Source organism: Cherax quadricarinatus, chromosome 86 (assembly GCF_038502225.1).
Source record: "Cherax quadricarinatus isolate ZL_2023a chromosome 86, ASM3850222v1, whole genome shotgun sequence".
Lineage (NCBI taxonomy): Eukaryota > Metazoa > Arthropoda > Malacostraca > Decapoda > Parastacidae > Cherax > Cherax quadricarinatus.
The window spans coordinates 11,396,742-11,416,615 of record NC_091377.1 but is presented as its reverse complement, the minus strand read 5'-3'; the positions used below and the strand labels follow the sequence as shown (position 1 = coordinate 11,416,615).

Below are 19,874 nucleotides of genomic sequence, written 5' to 3'. Positions count from 1 at the left end.
TTCATTGCCTGACACCTCGAAAGGTCCTTTGTCTGGCAATCGATTAAGAGTTATTGATAAAAAAGCACCATCTTCCTAACGTAATAAATACAGCAATATATTATGTTAAACAAAACTGTTCCAGCCATGGTACTGTGACACTGTTAATGAACTGCTCCAGCCATGGTACTGTGACACTGTTAATGAACTGTTCCAGCCATGGTACTGTGACACTGTTAATGAACTGTTCCAGCCATGGTATTGTGACACTGTTAATGAACTGTTCCAGCCATGGTACTGTGACACTGTTAATGAACTGTTCCAGCCATGGTATTGTGACACTGTTAATGAACTGTTCCAGCCATGGTACTGTGACACTGTTAATGAACTGTTCCAGCCATGGTATTGTGACACTGTTAATGAGCTGTTCCAGCCATGGTATTGTGACACTGTTAATGAACTGTTCCAGCCATGGTACTGTGACACTGTTAATGAACTGTTCCAGCCATGGTATTGTGACACTGTTAATGAGCTGTTCCAGCCATGGTATTGTGACACTGTTAATGAACTGTTCCAGCCATGGTATTGTGACACTGTTAATGAGCTGTTCCAGCCATGGTATTGTGACACTGTTAATGAACTGTTCCAGCCATGGTATTGTGACACTGTTAATGAGCTGTTCCAGCCATGGTATTGTGACACTGTTAATGAGCTGTTCCAGCCATGGTATTGTGACACTGTTAATGAACTGTTCCAGCCATGGTATTGTGACACTGTTAATGAGCTGTTCCAGCCATGGTATTGTGACACTGTTAATGAACTGTTCCAGCCATGGTATTGTGACACTGTTAATGAGCTGTTCCAGCCATGGTACTGTGACACTGTTAATGAACTGTTCCAGCCATGGTATTGTGACACTGTTAATGAACTGTTCCAGCCATGGTATTGTGACTTATTCTTAATTAATAAACTGTCCAGAGTAAGAATATTGTAGTCATCAATATAACTTGGGAAGTGGAGGGAAACATGAACGTCTTATGGTGAATATAATGTAAAGTACCGACCAGTTGAAGATTAAGACACATGTGCAACAGTTAGGTATTTTTATTGTTGAAATATTTCGCCTACACAATAGGCTTCTTCAGTCAAATACAGAGGCAACAGGTGTAGCAGTGAAATAAAGATGTAATCAGTCCATCAACCTTGGAGAAAAAGTATTCGAGGTGGTCAGTCCCTCAGCCTGAAGAAGAGTTCACTCCATGAAACTGAAGTTTTCAAACTTCAGAGGAAATCAGTGAGCATCTCGCTGGTCAGTCACCAAGCTGTGATTAACAGATTAAGGTTCCAACCTTAAATCTGTTAAATGCCTAATAAAAACCCACACTGACAAAAACTCAGAAGATCGATTAATATGTATAAGAACATAAGAAAGGAGGAACACTGCGGCAGGCCTGTTGGCCCATACTAGGCAGGTCCTTAACAATCCTTCCCACTAACAAAATATTTGCCCAACCCAAGAAATAAGTTTTGATGATTCTATTTACTCATTATGCAAGTCTCACTCAAATCCAAACCCTCTCACTCATGTATTTATCTAACCCCTCTCACTCATGTATTTATCTAACCCCTCTCACTCATGTATTTATCTAACCCCTCTCACTCATGTATTTATCTAAATTTGAAACTACACAACGTTTTAGCTTCAATAACCCTACTAGGCAGACACTTCCACTCATGAGGAAATGGTATGGTGATACCGACAAGATGTGGAAAAAGACACTTACGTACAGTTCACGACACCTATTAGAGGAAACGCCTCGCCACGAGTGGGATCCTCTATCTGACGAAGAGGATCCCACAAGGGGGATCGAAATATACAGATCAATCAATCTCCTGGATATTAATAAGCATGAAATAATGAAATGTGTAGAATTTGGGGAGATATGATTAAAAATGAACAAGTTAAAAACTGAAAAAAAGGGGCTACAAATAACGTTGTGAAAATATCTAATAAAGACAGGTCTCGCATACACAAAGTGTATGTTGAGTAACTAGCACAGGTGGAAGACATTGTATGTTGGGTAACTAGCACAGGTGGAAGACATTGTATGTTGAGTAACTAGCACAGGTGGAAGACATTGTATGTTGGGTAACTAGCACAGGTGGAAGACATTGTATGTTGGGTAACTAGCACAGGTGGAAGACATTGTATGTTGGGTAACTAGCACAGGTGGAAGACATTGTATGTTGGGTAACTAGCACAGGTGGAAGACATTGTATGTTGGGTAACTAGCACAGGTGGAAGACATTGTATGTTAAGTAACTAGCACAGGTGGAAGACATTGTATGTTGAGTAACTAGCACGGGAAGACATTGTATGTTGAGTAACTAGCACAGGAAGACATTGTATGTTGAGTAACTAGCACAGGTGGAAGACACTGTTGGGTAACTAGCACAGGTGGAACACGTTGTTGGGTAACTAGCACAGGTGGAACACGTTGTATGTTGGGTAACTAGCATAGGTGGAAGACATTGTATGTTGGGTAACTAGCACAGGTGGAACACATTGTATGTTGGGTAACTAGCATAGGTGGAAGACATTGTATGTTGGGTAACTAGCACAGGTGGAAGACAATGTTGGGTAACTAGCACAGGTGGAAGACATTGTATGTTGGGTAACTAGCACAGGTGGAAGACATTGTATGTTAGGTAACTAGCACAGGTGGAAGACATTGTATGTTGGGTAACTAGCACAGGTGGAAGACATTGTATGTTGGGTAACTAGCACAGGTGGAAGACATTGTATGTTGGGTAACTAGCACAGGTGGAAGACATTGTATGTTGGGTAACTAGCACAGGTGGAAGACATTGTATGTTGAGTAACTAGCACAGGTGGAAGACATTGTATGTTGGGTAACTAGCACAGGTGGAAGACATTGTATGTTGGGTAACTAGCACAGGTGGAAGACATTGTATGTTGGGTAACTAGAACAGGTGGAAGACATTGTATGTTGAGTAACTAGCACAGGTGGAAGACATTGTATGTTGGGTAACTAGCACAGGTGGAAGACATTGTATGTTGGGTAACTAGCACAGGTGGAAGACATTGTATGTTGGGTAACTAGCACAGGTGGAAGACATTGTATGTTGGGTAACTAACACAGGTGGAAGACATTGTATGTTGAGTAACTAGCACAGGTGGAAGACATTGTATGTTGAGTGACTAGCACAGGTGGAAGACATTGTATGTTGGGTAACTAGCACGGGTGGAAGACATTGTATGTTGAGTAACTCGCACAGGTGGAAGACATTGTATGTTAAGTAACTAGCACAGGTGGAAGACATTGTATGTTGAGTAACTAGCACAGGAAGACATTGTATGTTGAGTAACTAGCACAGGAAGACATTGTATGTTGAGTAACTAGCACAGGTGGAAGACACTGTTGGGTAACTAGCACAGGTGGAACACGTTGTTGGGTAACTAGCACAGGTGGAACACGTTGTATGTTGGGTAACTAGCATAGGTGGAAGACATTGTATGTTGGGTAACTAGCACAGGTGGAACACATTGTATGTTGGGTAACTAGCATAGGTGGAAGACATTGTATGTTGGGTAACTAGCACAGGTGGAAGACAATGTTGGGTAACTAGCACAGGTGGAAGACATTGTATGTTGGGTAACTAGCACAGGTGGAAGACATTGTATGTTGGGTAACTAGCACAGGTGGAACACATTGTATGTTGGGTAACTAGCATAGGTGGAAGACATTGTATGTTGGGTAACTAGCATAGGTGGAAGACATTGTATGTTGGGTAACTAGCACAGGTGGAAGACAATGTTGGGTAACTAGCACAGGTGGAAGACATTGTATGTTGGGTAACTAGCACAGGTGGAAGACATTGTATGTTGGGTAACTAGCACAGGTGGAAGACATTGTATGTTGGGTAACTAGCACAGGTGGAAGACATTGTATGTTGGGTAACTAGCACAGGTGGAAGACATTGTATGTTGGGTAACTAGCACAGATGGAAGACATTGTATGTTGGGTAACTAGCACAGGTGGAAGACATTGTATGTTGGGTAACTAGCATAGGTGGAAGACATTGTATGTTGGGTAACTAGCACAAGTGGAAGACATTGTATGTTGGGTAACTAGCACAGGTGGAAGACATTGTATGTTGGGTAACTAGCACAGGTGGAACACATTGTATGTTGGGTAACTAGCACAGGTGGAAGACATTGTATGTTGGGTAACTAGCACAGGTGGAAGACATTGTATGTTGGGTAACTAGCACAGGTGGAAGACATTGTATGTTGGGTAACTAGCACAAGTGGAAGACATTGTATGTTGGGTAACTAGCACAGATGGAAGACATTGTATGTTGGGTAACTAGCACAGGTGAAAGACATTGTATGTTGGGTAACTAGCACAAGTGGAAGACATTGTATGTTGGGTAACTAGCACAAGTGGAAGACATTGTATGTTGGGTAACTAGCACAAGTGGAAGACATTGTATGTTGGGTAACTAGCACAGGTGGAACACATTGTATGTTGAGTAACTAGCACAGGTGGAAGACATTGTATGTTGGGTAACTAGCACAAGTGGAAGACATTGTATGTTGGGTAACTAGCACAGATGGAAGACATTGTATGTTGGGTAACTAGCACAGGTGGAAGACATTGTATGTTGGGTAACTAGCACAAGTGGAAGACATTGTATGTTGGGTAACTAGCACAAGTGGAAGACATTGTATGTTGGGTAACTAGCACAGGTGGAACACATTGTATGTTGGGTAACTAGCACAGGTGGAAGACATTGTATGTTGAGTAACTAGCACAGGTGGAACACACTATGTTGGGTAACTAGCACAGGTGGAGGATATTGTATATTGGGTAACTAGCACAGGTGGAAGAGATTACATTATTAACTTGAAATAAAGTAACTCGCTGCCTCGCCTGACTCTCGTGTTCTTCACAGTGGATATGAAACCTACTGCAGCAGTAATTACCTGTCACAAGGCTGTCTCACCAACCTTGTCTGACCACCTCCACTGCCACCGCCACCGCCCTTCCCACCACCACAGCCACTGCCCTTCCCACCACTACCACCACCACCACCAGTCACTGCCCTTCCCACCACTACCACCACCACCACAGCCAAGGTGTAAGGAGACTGTGCAAGACAGGTATACAATACCGACAAGATGAAAGTTAAGACACTTGTGCAACATCTGGTTATCTTTATTGTAGACGTTTCGCCATCCAGTGGCTTTATCAATACAAATTCTTGGACATAATTAGAAAACAGAAGAACTATATACCAAGGCTGAGGTACTGATTACCTCATCTTTTGTATATAGTTCTTCTGTCTTCTAATTATGTCCAAGAATTTGTATTGATAAAGCCACTGGATGGCGAAACGTCTACAATAAAGATAACCAGATGTTGCACAAGTGTCTTAACTTTCATCGTGTAAGGAGACTAACACCTGAGATATTTTACTGCTAGGTGAACAGAGGCAACAGCCGGTGTAAGACTTGCCCAATCGTCTCGCTCCACTTGCAAATCTAGCTGATTCTTACTGCTGAATCGACATTTCCAACCACCCAGACACCCACAGCTGTATGTGTACTCGCCTATATGTATGCCATATACAGTGTTGTGAATGACTCCTTGCTTAGATTTCTAAAGGCTAATCTTAGATTTACCAGTCGTACATTTACTGTATCAGTTATTTGGTTGATGAGCGCCTCAGATATGATCGGCACAATGCTTACCCCGAGGCCCTTCCTGAGAGAGAAAAAAAAAAGAAAAGGAAAGAAAAAAGAAAGTGCGCTCACCTATTTCTGCTAACCTATTTGTAGTTGCAGAGGTCGTGTCACAGCTCTTGGCCCCGACTCTTCGCTGGTCGCTACTAGGTCCACTCCCAGCGCTAGAAGCGCTAAACCACAAGGGCTATACAGCGCTGCAGGGCATGAAGGAAGCGAGGGTATCAGGTGGTAAAAGGGAGAGGGATGAGTAGTAGGTTACGGAGAACAGCGGGGCAGTGGATGGTGAAACGGTAGAGGACAGCAACAGATTGAGGTAGAAAGGGCTGAGGGGAGTGCGAAAGGTATCAGAGTTTGTGGAGTAAATCAGTCGTTGTCAAGAAGTCAATGAGAGAGTCAGGATTAAAGGAGGGTCCATCAGCAAGAAGGGAAGGTAAAGAGAGAGTAGTAGAGCGGAGACGACGACGGAGGTAAATTCTGCGTGCTCGTTGATAGAGAGAGCAGTCTAACAGAATGTGGGTAATCGATACTGGAACTTGACACTGCTCACAGAGAGGAACAGGGTGCCTCTCCATGAGATACCCATGAGTAAGATGAGTGTGGCCAATGCGAAGGCGGGAGAGAGTAGTCTCCCAGCCTCGGCACTGATGACAAGAAGACGGCCAGTAACTTATGCTCGGTTTAATAGAATGAAGTTTGTTACCGAGCAGAGTTGACCAACGTTGTTGCCAATGGGTGTGAAGGTGGGTAGCTATTACAGCAAAATAGTCCATAAATGGAACACCTCTATATGAAATTGGTAGGTCATGTACTGCTGAACGCGCAGCAGTGTGCCTGTTCATTGCCCTGTACGTCAACATGACCAGGGACCCAACAAAAAACAATACCTTTATGCCTGGTAGAGATATGGTGTAGCCAAAGTTGGATATGGAGAACTAGGGGGTGAGGTGTATCAAATTTCCGTATAGCCTGTAGAGCACTAAGGGAGTCTGAGACAACCACAAATGATGACACAGGCATAGATGCAATACGAATAAGTGCTGCAAGAATGGCATACAATTCAGCAGTAAAAATGCTAGCCGAAGATAGTAAATGCCCTCGCACGACGCTGTCCAGAAACAATGCCGCGAATCCGACGCCATCAGAAGACTTAGGGCCATCTGTGTACACTGCGATGGCACGAGAAAGAGTGGAAGTGGTCAAGAAAAAGACAGCAGGAAGCCACCATAGGCAGTTGGACTTTCAAGCAAGGGAGTGAGAAAGAACAGACCCGAACAGCTGGAACTTCCCAGGGGGGGTAGGGAAAAGTGAGATGCTACATGAACATATAAAGGTGGTAACTGGAGGGAAGACAAGAGCGAACGTAGGCGAAGAGAGAAGGGACGGAGCAAACAGGGGTGGCAAACAAATGAAGAATATCTACTACTATCAGTGACCATTCTATAAATGGAAGGATTGCGGAGATCATGAGCAATCAGACAAGGATGGAACATTCGCTTCTGCATAGAGGCTCTCAACAGGGGAAGAGCAAAAAGCACCAAGGTATAAACGTAATCCTTGGTCATAGATGGGGCTAAGGCTAGAGAGAGTAGCAGGAGAGGCTGCTGAATAGATCTGGTCACCATAATTGAGTTTCGATAAAATGAGGGCTGAATGTAGGTGAAGGAGAGTTCGACGATCAGCTCCCCATGAAAGATGAGCAAGGGTTTTAAGAAGGTTTAGCCGGCTGTGACAAGTTGCCTTCTGAGAGGTAATGTGAGGTTTCCAGGATGACCTACGGTCAAAGAGAAGGCCTAGAAACCTGAATGTATCACGTTCAGGGATACGGGAGCCATAGAGGTACAAAGGATGATCGGAGATGAGAGAGCGTCTAGTGAAAGTAATTTGGCGAGTTTTCGTACTGGTAAATTTAAACCCATGCGTGGTGGCCCAATTGGAAACACGGTCGACTGCATGCTGGAGAGAAACTGTAATGAGGCGATAGTCAGCGCCTGCACAAGCAATAGCGAAGTCATCAACAGAGTGATGACCAAATATTGGATGGAAGAACAGAGGCCAAATCATTTATAGCAAGGAAAAATGTGTTGTGCTCAAAACACATCCTTGAGGGACACCTTCAGCTTGGGCAAAGTTCGGGGAGAGCACATTATTGGCTCGAACACGGTAACGTCTGTCAGTTAAAAAGTTCTTAAGGAAGGATGGTAGATTGCCTCGGAGGCCTAAGGAGTGGGCTTGGGCCAAAATATTATACCTCCAAGTTGTGTCATATGCCTTCTCAAGGTCAAAAAATATGGCAATAACTGAGTGGTTATTCGCAAAGGCAATACGAACGTACATATCCAAGCATAGTTAGGGGTCTATGGTAGATCGGCCCTTACGAAAGCCGTATTGACGAGTGGAGAGACTGTTGTGTGTCTCTAAATACCACATTAAACGTCGATTTATCAGACGTTCCATCACTTTGCAAACTGCACTAGTAAGAGCAATGGGACGATGGTGGGAGGCATCATGTCCTGTAGTACCCGGCTTGCAGAAAGGGAGAACAATGGCGGATTTCCACAGCTGGGGAAGAACTCCTTGTGACCAAATAAGATTGAAGAGATGTAAGTGGACTACAAGGGCTGACTGATGTAAATGTTGTAACATCCGAATACGAATGTCGTCAGGCCGAGCTGCCGATGATCGGCAAGCTGAGTGTGTTGCCTCCAGTTCCTGAAGTGTAAAAGGCACATTATACTGCTCTTCTCTGAGAGAAGAAAAGCTCAAGGGTACTAACTCTCTGGCAGACTTTGAGGAAAGAAACGAGGGGCATAGATGGAGCCCCTGGGAAATACAGACCAGATGAGTACCAATTTCAATGGCAATGTCAAGAGGGTTTGCTACATCAACACCGGCGACCCGTAGAACAGGAGCCAGGTCAGGAGAGTATTTACCATTCAATTTCCTCACTTTTTTCCAGACTGCACTCAGAGGAAGTAGAGGTGATGGTGGAAACAATCTCGCCAGCAAGTGCGTTTAGCGTCACGGATGACAAGGCGAGCGACCGCACACTTCTGTCTCTCATCGGTTCTATTGTAACGGTACCTGCCCCATGCAGCGCTTTTCAAATGTACTGCACGAGCACAAGCAGGAGCCCACCAAGGCACGCACTTCTGAGAATGCCTGCCTGAGGTTTGGGGTATAGAATGAGAAGCTGAGGTGAAAACTGACGTCGAAAAGAGGTGTAGGAGCTCATCACTGGAGGATGAAGAAGGAACCTCACTAAAAGCAGTGAGTTGCGAGTAAAGGTCCCAATTTGCCCGATCAAATTTCCAGCGAGGGCTATGGAAAGGTGGTGAATATGAAGGAGAAGTAAGAATGATTGGAAAATGATCGCTGTCATGTAAGTCCGGTAGAACAGACCAGGTGAAGTCTAGTGCAGTGAAGGAAGAGCAGACCGATAGATCAATGCAAGAGAGAGTATGAGTACGAGGATCAAAATGGGTGGGAGTACCTGTATTTAAAACATGGAGGGGGTAAGAGGCGAAAAAAGCCTCCAACTGGATGCCACGTGAGTCGCAATGAGACCCCCCCCAGAGGAAATAGTGGGCATTAAAATCGCCAAGTAACAGAAGTGGTGGTGGTAAGGATGAAATAAGAAAGGCAAAATCTGGGATAGAAAATGCTCGAGGAGGAGATATAAATAACATATTGTAAACCACTTATTCAAGTGGATACAGGCTGCAGTGTAATGCAGCGAGGTATGGACAAACAGTTGACAGTACGGAATATCATTGCGTAGAAGAAGGGCACTTTCATTAAAGGTCCCATCTGAGAAAGGATCCGAAGAATACAATAAATTATAGCCTGAGATAGATTGGAAAACAGCTGAGTGTAATTTTGGTTCTTGTAAGCAAGCACCAACAGGGGAAAACCTGGAAAGCAACATCTGAAGCTCACCCCAATTACCCCTGAAGCCGCGGATATTCCACTGTAAATAGGCCATGATTGGCAATGAAGAAAATACCAGGAATCCGTAGGGAAGGGCACCTACAGACTAGAGGGGTTAGAAAAATCAACGTGTGGTGGCATCTGAAGACGTTCAAGCAACAAAGGAATGGAGCATTATGAAGAATGGAGTTGTGGAGATGGAGGAGAGGGAAGAGAAGGAACAGAAGGTGGATCAGTGTCCACTGAAGGTTTAGTCTCTGCAATATATTCTGAAATGGCTTCAAGTGTTTCTGAATTCAAAGATGTATGGGAGACAATATTGGAGGCAGAAGGAGGAGGGTGAGTAAAGATTGGGACAGTAATGGACTGTACCAAAGTAGAGGGGGACGAAAGAGTGTAGGGGACTGGAGAAGAAGTGTGGGAGGGGACAGAAGAGGCAGAAACCTGGGAGGTGGCAGAAGAGGGAGAAACTTGGGAGGGGAAGAGGGTGGAAGGCATAGTACGAGGAGGAGGGTGAACCTCCACACTTGTAATAGAGCCAGAGAGAGGGGAAGAACTAGGCACAGAGACTGGAAAGGTAAAATGCGGAGGTGGAAGAAGGGAAGGAGGGGGCAAAGGAGATTTGAGTAATGGGGATTTTTTGGAGTTCTGAGAAGAAGAGGGGCGATTGGTACAAGGTGTCGTACGAGGTCTTGTCGATACCGGGGCTTGTGAAGAAGGACGCGAAGATGTGAGAACAGACTGAGGTGTTGTAGTAGGGACGTCAGAGCCCAGGACAGCAAAAGGATTAGATACCAGAGTGGCTATGGGAGGGGTAACAACAGAGGAGGCTGCAGAAGATGGGACCCCAGAAGTGGGGGGACATTTTGAAACACGAGAATAAGAAGCATGAGGTAGTTTCCCTTGGAGGTGGAGATGAGAAACTGCCATAGCATAAGGGAGACCTTCTGCCTCTTTGAGGCAACGGATTTCATGCTCATTTAAGTAGACCTGGCAACAGCAAGAGTACGAAGGGTGAGCCTCATGACAATTAAGGCAAGATGGAGGTTGACTGCAAGACGTATTAGAATGGTCGTCGGCACCACAGACTGGGCATTCGGCTATAGATCTGCAATATTTCGCTGGGTGACCAAAACACCAGCAATTTCTACACTGTTGTGGTGTAGGGATCATCTTTCGAACTTGTAGCCAATGTCCCGCAACATAAACAGAGGACGGGAGTTCACGGCTGTCGAAAGTTAATCGAGCCACATTGCAAGGGTATCGTCTCTGCCTGCGGGCAGGAAGGACATAAGTGTCTACTTTGAGGATTGGGAGATCCTGGAGTTCCAGCTATTCAAGAATGTCATTGCCACATGTCTGGAAATTCTGTTGGACTATGGTATGGGGCAGAATGACAGTATCACTACAAGAATTGAAAGATGTTTTTCAATAGTGATAGGAATAGTATCAATATGCGAAAGGAGAGAAAGATCATGAGCTTGAGTAGCATTCTGGACAGTGACGATGTGCATACCGCTCTTGAGAGCATGCAATGAAATATCTCTACCAACATGGCGCAGGAGCGCTTTGCCAATACTATGGTTGGAATGATAGGCAGAAGAAGTCGGTCTTAAAGTAAAGAATTTAGCCCACTGTGTGGTCCAAAACTGAGCGTGGAAAGGGAGTGCATGACATGTCGGTCTTTTCACAGTAGAATGGGAAGGTAACGAAGTAATATCATCAGGAGATTGTTGTTGGCGTTTAGGAGTGGGACCGGAGTTGGTCCGACGTAAACCGGGCTGGCAATTCGAAAATTGCCATACCGTAGAGGGAGAGGCTGGAAGCATAGTCGAAGGAGAGCAGAGATCAGACAAATCGAAGGAGTCAGTCAAAACCCTGGTACCTGAAGCGGGTGAGGAAACAGCACCAGCAAGAGGTACAGGGGCATCAGGAGTGACCGAAGAGTGGTCAAAAAATGAGGCAGGGTCAGAATGGGGTGCAGTATCAAGGAGGGGCCTGGGGGTAGTAGGTTCATGGACTGGGTTCCCCATGGTTAGGTTACTCCTTTTATTTTTGCATTTAAGAAAAAAAAAAAGAAAGAAAAGAAAATAACAAAAAAAGAATAAAAAAAGGGGGGAGCGGGGAGGAATAGTTCCCAGGAGGAATGAAAGGGCCGGAAATCTCCCTCCGCACCCAAGAGGACCTCAGCACCGCAAGTAGCGCAGATGCAGCATGGAACCCGTGCCATACCCTACCCTTCATGCCAGTAAACCAGCAATCCGGGATAGCAACCTCATATCTGCCGAGCTACCTCGGTGGACAAAAGAGAGGGCGGCCGGATATCCACCACAAAGCATACCTCCTTCGGCCACCACCCCCGGAATCCGAAAGGTGGCTTCCAGAGATACACCCGTCGCCCGAAAGACACCCAAAGCCACCCTCCGGGATACCGGAGAGGGATCGGGACATCCCCAGGCGATCCAGATTCCACGGCAAACTATGCCACCGCCAAGAACCTCAACGGAATGGGATGGACCCCGGTACCCGTTCCCCTACCTAGGAACTAGCGTGCCTGTGGGAAAAATCCCAAAGGCCAAAAAGAGGAAGGGCAAAAGGGAGGGGTGGGGAGGGGGAGGAGGAGGAAAAAAAAAAGGGGAGGATGGGATAGGGAAGAGGGATTGGGGGGTAATTAGGTTCGGTCTGAGGAAGGAGACCGACATGTCTAATTCCTCAGACCAAGAGCCTCTTCACCACGCCAAGGAGCCCCCCCTTGAAGAGGAGTGCTGAAGAAATACTTCATAACATACTTTTATTTCCTCTTGAGTTTTCAACTTCCACTAAGTGAGGGTTCAATACACATTTACATTACACAGAAAAAACACGATCCATCCTCCCAATTACCGTACTTGGCAGTACCAACGATATAACGTAATGCCAGTTCACGATTCTTCGCTATTGTTGGTTATTTGTTAAACGTAGATTAATATATGTTAACGAAACCTAACGTAGAACAATAGTGAATTTGGGTAAAACACTGAACCGTGCAGAAAGCAACGAACTATAACACTATGGAGGATAATAAACTTTAATTCTGAGATACATTAAGGTAGGTAAGATTCGTCAGGAAACAGGACAGGTACTCACTTATATGTGGTTGCAGGGGTCGAGTCACAGCTCCTGGCCCCGATAGCTTGTTAGATTGTTCAACGAGTCAAAGTGTTGCAACATAACTTGATAAGTATATTGGAATATACCGAGACAAACACCCAAACAAATACACAGACAAACATCCACAAGGATACACCAAAGATTTATATTACTCACGTATGTATACAACGATATACATGCACAGTTGTATTTAATCCCAATTTTAGGGGTTTAAATCATCTTGATTGTTAGTGATGAGGCCAAGAGTAGTGTTAACGACTTACATGCAGGTCACACGTAGCAGACTAACAAGCTAACCAGAGATATTTAGTACTTTCTTAGCGTGATAGGTAACGAGGTGCTACTACAATATTCTGTGTGTAAATGATCAGGTAAGAGTGTACCTTAGCATGACATGACTGTTACAGTAATACGAGTGTGGGAGTAGATGATCCAGTAAGTGCATATCCTAGCATGACATGACTGTTACAGTAACACGAGTGTGGGAGTAGATGATCCAGTAAGTGCATATCCTAGCATGACGTGACTGTTACAGTAACACGAGTGTTGCAGACGACCAGGTCACAGCATCCCACAATACTGTCACAACAACACAGCTAAAACTGGTTATCTGGTAAGCACTAGCACCACCACTGTCACCAGCACCACCACTGTCACCAGCACCACCACTGTCACCAGCACCACCACTGTCACTAGCACCACCACTGTCACCAGCACTAGCACCACATATACACTACAATTATTACGCTACACCCATAAGGGTCATACACAGCTGATACACACTACAAGAATCGTCCTAAAACCTCACCAAACCACTCGTTACCAAGCTGCTGAAACATCGTGGAGAAAATCAGTAATTTCTGATTCACATCACAGCAGTGAGTGCCGATTTATGTACCAAAGTTTTTAACTGAATTCTTAAAATCTGTTTTCACCTACAGACTAAATATTACAGTATTTAACCAGCCGACACGTATCACTTTGAGGGTGCGTGCGTGTCTCAGAAGTTATCAATAAAGATTTAAAAGTTATCATGTGTGTCAGGATTCCAGGATAACTTGGTATATGTCCAACTCTTGGGAATGAGACATTTCTGTGGGTCCCGCCCACCTGTGACGAAGCCTTCAAGTGCTGCACCTCTCTTCTAGCTCCGTGGTTCAACAACTTTAAGCATACTACCAGCATCAGTGGACCAAGATCTCTATACATACTACCAAGCATACATTTTCCAATGTATATACAAATCGATGTGTATGGTGGATAGCCTTCGTTACTTAATATAAAACAGTATTGTGGGTCAGCCCCTATATATTGTGGTCATGGTGGGGGGGATGGGTCTGAAGGGCGGGTGATGCGATCAAGGTGTTGTGGTGGTGGTGGTAGTTGTGGTGATGGTGGTGGTTATGGTGGTATTGGTAGCTGTGGTGATGGTGGTTATGGTGGTATTGGTAGCTGTGGTGATGGTGGTTATGGTGGTATTGGTAGCTGTGGTGATGGTGGTACTGGTGGCTGTGGTGATGGTGGAACTGGTGGCTGTGGTGATGGTGGTACTGGTGGCTGTGGTGATGGTGGAACTGGTGGCTGTGGTGATGGTGGTACTGGTGGCTGTGGTGATGGTACTGGTGGCTGTGGTGACGGTGATACTGGTGGCTGTGGTGACGGTGGTACTGGTGGCTGTGGTGACGGTGGTACTGGTGGCTGTGGTGACGGTGGTACTGGTGGCTGTGGTGACGGTGGTACTGGTGGCTGTGGTGACGGTGGTACTGGTGGCTGTGGTGACGGTGGTACTGGTGGCTGTGGTGACGGTGGTACTGGTGGCTGTGGTGACGGTGGTACTGGTGGCTGTGGTGACGGTGGTACTGGTGGCTGTGGTGACGGTGGTACTGGTGGCTGTGGTGACGGTGGTACTGGTGGCTGTGGTGGTGGTGGTACTGGTGGCTGTGGTGGTGGTGGTACTGGTGGCTGTGGTGATGGTGGTACTGGTGGCTGTGGTGATGGTGGTACTGGTGGCTGTGGTGATGGTGGTACTGGTGGCTGTGGTGATGGTGGTACTGGTGGCTGTGGTGATGGTGGTACTGGTGGCTGTGGTGATGGTGGTACTGGTGGCTGTGGTGATGGTGGTACTGGTGGCTGTGGTGATGGTGGTACTGGTGGCTGTGGTGATGGTGGTACTGGTGGCTGTGGTGATGGTGGTACTGGTGGCTGTGGTGATGGTGGTACTGGTGGCTGTGGTGATGGTGGTACTGGTGGCTGTGGTGATGGTGGTACTGGTGGCTGTGGTGATGGTGGTACTGGTGGCTGTGGTGATGGTGGTACTGGTGGCTGTGGTGATGGTGGTACTGGTGGCTGTGGTGATGGTGGTACTGGTGGCTGTGGTGATGGTGGTACTGGTGGCTGTGGTGATGGTGGTACTGGTGGCTGTGGTGATGGTGGTACTGGTGGCTGTGGTGATGGTGGTACTGGTGGCTGTGGTGATGGTGGTACTGGTGGCTGTGGTGATGGTGGTACTGGTGGCTGTGGTGATGGTGGTACTGGTGGCTGTGATGATGGTGGTACTGGTGGCTGTGGTGATGGTGGTACTGGTGGCTGTGGTGATGGTGGTACTGGTGGCTGTGGTGATGGTACTGGTGGCTGTGGTGATGGTGGTACTGGTGGCTGTGGTGATGGTGGTACTGGTGGCTGTGGTGATGGTGGTACTGGTGGCTGTGGTGATGGTGGTACTGGTGGCTGTGGTGATGGTGGTACTGGTGGCTGTGGTGATGGTGGTACTGGTGGCTGTGGTGATGGTGGTACTGGTGGCTGTGGTGATGGTGGTTATTACAAAAAAAGTAGTTTTTAAAGAAGATGGCAAGATTTACTCCTTTTGTAATAAAGAGTTCGGGATACATAAATACACACATTAAAATAAATTAATCTTTAATATATAAAAATCAACTATCTTTGGTCTAGAGGTATTTGAACTATGATATATGATAATATGTACATGTTACTATAATAAATTATAATTAGCATCTAACTAAAATAATAAATAATTATTCGTGACCCTACACAGGGTACAACTCTATTGACACTACTGTGTCACTATATATATATCTCTATGCTAAAATAATAAATTAAGTAACATTTAAAATAATATATTACAGTCAACTGTTTCTCACGACACTTATCCGGTCGAGGCCAGTCACATGACACTATTCAGTGTACACTACAACCAGGCCATCTTCAGTGTCCCACGACACCCTTTTCATCTCAGTGTTCCACTACGGTCCTGTGCATATCTCAGTGTTCCACTACGGTCCTGTGCATATCTCAGTGTTCCACTCCATCATACGTTCCTAAGTGTCACACTACGGTCCTGGCCCAGTTCAGTGTAACACTCCAACCTTTTCTTCATGTAATGTCCCACTAAACAGCATCTGATGATTCCAGCCCACAGTTGATCAGCGTAGACGGTGAGTCCACAGACATCACCAGTAGTCCAGTAAATCCTCTCCAAAGCCGGTTGACACACCGCTAGCCGAGCACCATGCTGCAAGCTCACTGAATGCGGCCGTCAAGTAACTGAGGCCAACAGACTCAGTGAGCTGCGGTGAGCGGTTCTTCTAACGCCAGTAGATAGGTACGATTAGGTGGTCAGGTACCTACTGCGTAGATGTGTACCCTGAGGAGTTCAGGTACTTAATGTTGCTGAAGCCAGTAGACGTGTACCCTTAGGTGTTCAGGTACCTACTGCTTAGGTGCGTATCCTGAGGCGCTCAGGTACATACTGTTACTAAAGCCAGTAGACTGTACCCTTAGGTGGTCAGGTACCTACTGCTTAGATGCGCACCGTGAGGCACTCAGGAACTTACTGTTGCGGAAGCCAGTAGACGTGTACCCTTAGGTGGTCAGGTACCTACTGCTTAGGTGCGTGCAGTGAGGCGCTCAGGTACATAATGTTGCTAAAGCCAGTAGACTGTACCCTTAGGTGGTCAGGTACCTACTGCTTAGATGGGCACCGTGAGGCACTCAGGCACTTAATGTTCTAAGGCCGCCTCAGCAGTCCCCACATTGGGTTTGATGACGTACCCAGTGGTACTGCCGGCCGGCAGGTTAACTATTTAACCGCTAGTTTGGCAGGGGGCCGCAACAGTGGTACTGGTGGCTGTGGTGATGGTGGTACTGGTGGCTGTGGTGATGGTGGTACTGGTGGCTGTGGTGATGGTGGTACTGGTGGCTGTGGTGATGATGGTACTGGTGGCTGTGGTGATGGTGGTACTGGTGGCTGTGGTGATGGTGGTACTGGTGGCTGTGGTGATGGTGGTACTGGTGGCTGTGGTGATGGTGGTACTGGTGGCTGTGGTGATGGTACTGGTGGCTGTGGTGATGGTGGTACTGGTGGCTGTGGTGATGGTGGTACTGGTGGCTGTGGTGATGGTACTGGTGGCTGTGGTGATGGTACTGGTGGCTGTGGTGATGGTGGTACTGGTGGCTGTGGTGATGGTAGTGTTGGTGGAAAACAGCATAGATTACCACTGTATCAATCTGTCAAGAATCAGCTGGGAAGTTGCTGTGTTACAAAAAAACGCGATTCTAAAAGCTTAGAGATCTCCAGTGAATACTAGAAAGGACTGCCCTTCTAGCATCCAGCCTGTTACTGGGTTTTCGTAACAAGTAGTCAGTATCCTTGTCCAATTATCCATTAAATTCAGTATTATTCAACAGTGCTTTAGGATTACAACTGGTAGGCTACTAACTAGAGAAATTAAAATTTAATAAATTTATTAAGTAGTAAGTTGTCTAGAGGTATATTATCAAATTAAATTAATTACAGCAATCAAAATAAAATCAATCTCTCGAGTTCAATATTATTGTGCTGAAAGCACATATCACATTTATAATTCTTAAGTACCGTCAGGTACATTAACATTTAATAAGATATTACAAATATGTACAAGTAAGTGTGTATGCGTGTAAGTGCTCTTAAGTAGTTAGCTATGTCTCAAGACTCGAATAAGACTTAAACAAGTGACTGACAAAGTCCTCAAATAAACTAACTTCTTGACCGACTGACAACCCGAACAGTCTGCTTGAACAACAAAGAATGCTAAGCCCAATAGCAATGCAATATCAAGCGACTGCGACACAGAATCAGGAACTGGGAAATAATATAACGACACTAAGTAGGGACCATCTGCAGATCCTCCACAAAAGTTACAAACTTCCATAATACTGAATCTATGTTCAGCATAGGTAAAACTGTGACTGTGACAATACACAGGAACCAGTACAAAATTAGGTCAGAAGCTATAGCTCGGGACCTGAGATGTTCAGAGTGTCAATGTGACACACAACCTCAGTACAACGTCGAAAATCACTAAGTCTTTACAATGTTCTGTGAACAAAGTTCTACAGAACTAACAAGAATAATGAGACAGACAATCTGTCCAACCAGCAAGCGAGTCTCTAGCAGACTGTATACTTTACGAGAGGTGAGGACACCCCCCCCCCTCGATCACGTGATAGCTACGTGGACAACTGCAGCTCAGAAGCCGGCAGTATAACGAGCGACAAGCGATAATTACAGTAGTTTGACAATCAAGACTAACTGAGCACATTTTATATACATCCTAACAACATAAGCTAAATAACAATATAAAAGTCAAATAATAATATAAAGTCATACATTTACGATTTAGCTATTATCGCAAATATAAGCAATATAAAATTAAATGAAAAGGTAATATACATTATATATACATAATAATCATTGTAACCCATTCAGGGGTTGCAACATGCTGCCAATATATATATATATATATATATATATATATATATATATATATATATATATATATATATATATATATATATATATATATATATAATCAAAATTTAGAACATCCGAATCCTCGATATATGATTCCTTCACAACGCAATATAAGCATCTTATCAGGCGAGGGCAAACCTGATGCTAAAATACTCTTGCTATGAAGAGACTTACATCAAAGTTGGCTACTTCACTTGGCCCCGAGGGAAGGATATATCCACTTCCTTGGATCAGCTTATTAATATTACATACGTTTAATATTGAATGAGCCAGGAATTTCTTGGCACTGTTGTGCACTGCTTGTATAACAAGCCGTGAGTGTCACTATATTTCAGCAACATGACAGTTAAACCATACCACGGGCGGGGATAGAACCCGCGATCAGAGAGTCATAAAACTCCAGACCGACGACCGCGGGTTCTATCCCCACCCGTGGTACGGAATGTAATCGTGCCATTACGATTTCGTGAATCAAGATATGAGTTTACTTCCCACCAGCGAAACAAATACCAGAGTACAATCATTCTATCATACAGGTGGACACATATAATTATGTATTGTTTCAATTATATTCTACCCCGAGAGTATTATAATACACTTTCTAAATACATTGTAACTAATTTATTGCTACAACAGAAGAGTTATGTTTGTTGTGTCTATATTATTCTCTTCATAATTTTCTAAAATTTCTAATAATTGAGCCACTAATTCTTCCTTTCATATATTCAACTGGTCAATCAATTTGAGAAAAAAAATTCTTCTATCACTTCCATTCCAGTTTTTCCTCAATTTTCAACTATAACTTCTTGTTATGCTTGTTATCGGTATTAAGAACTCTTCTTTATCTACTTTAAGATGTTTCAAGACGTTATACGTTGTTATCATGTCTCCTCTCTTCCTGCTATCAACCAACATGGATAACTTTAATATTTTCAACCTTTACAAGAATAAACATCTTATTTGCTTGTAAAGTTTACAATATTTAATTACAATTTTAGTTTGTTAAGTACAAATCAAGTTAGTATTATGCCGGGTATTTCATAGTTCATATTGTTCATCTCCGTCAGACATTTTGTAGTTCTTCTCTGAACATTTTATATCTTATTTATTTTTTTCCCAGGTGTGAGGACCTGACAACACCTGTATATTACAGTTTTGGTTTAATATAAACACCTGTATATTACAGTTTTGGTTTAATATAAACACCTGTATATTACAGTTTTGGTTTAATATAAA

The 19,874-nt window shown here is 44.6% G+C and overlaps 1 protein-coding gene across 1 annotated transcript in view; it reads right to left on the bottom strand.

The window, feature by feature from the left end:
- LOC128703084 (kinesin-like protein KIF19) overlaps window positions 1-19,874 on the bottom strand; it is a 295,621-nt gene that overhangs the window by 208,752 nt on the left and 66,995 nt on the right. The gene's annotated exons all lie outside the window — the stretch shown is intronic.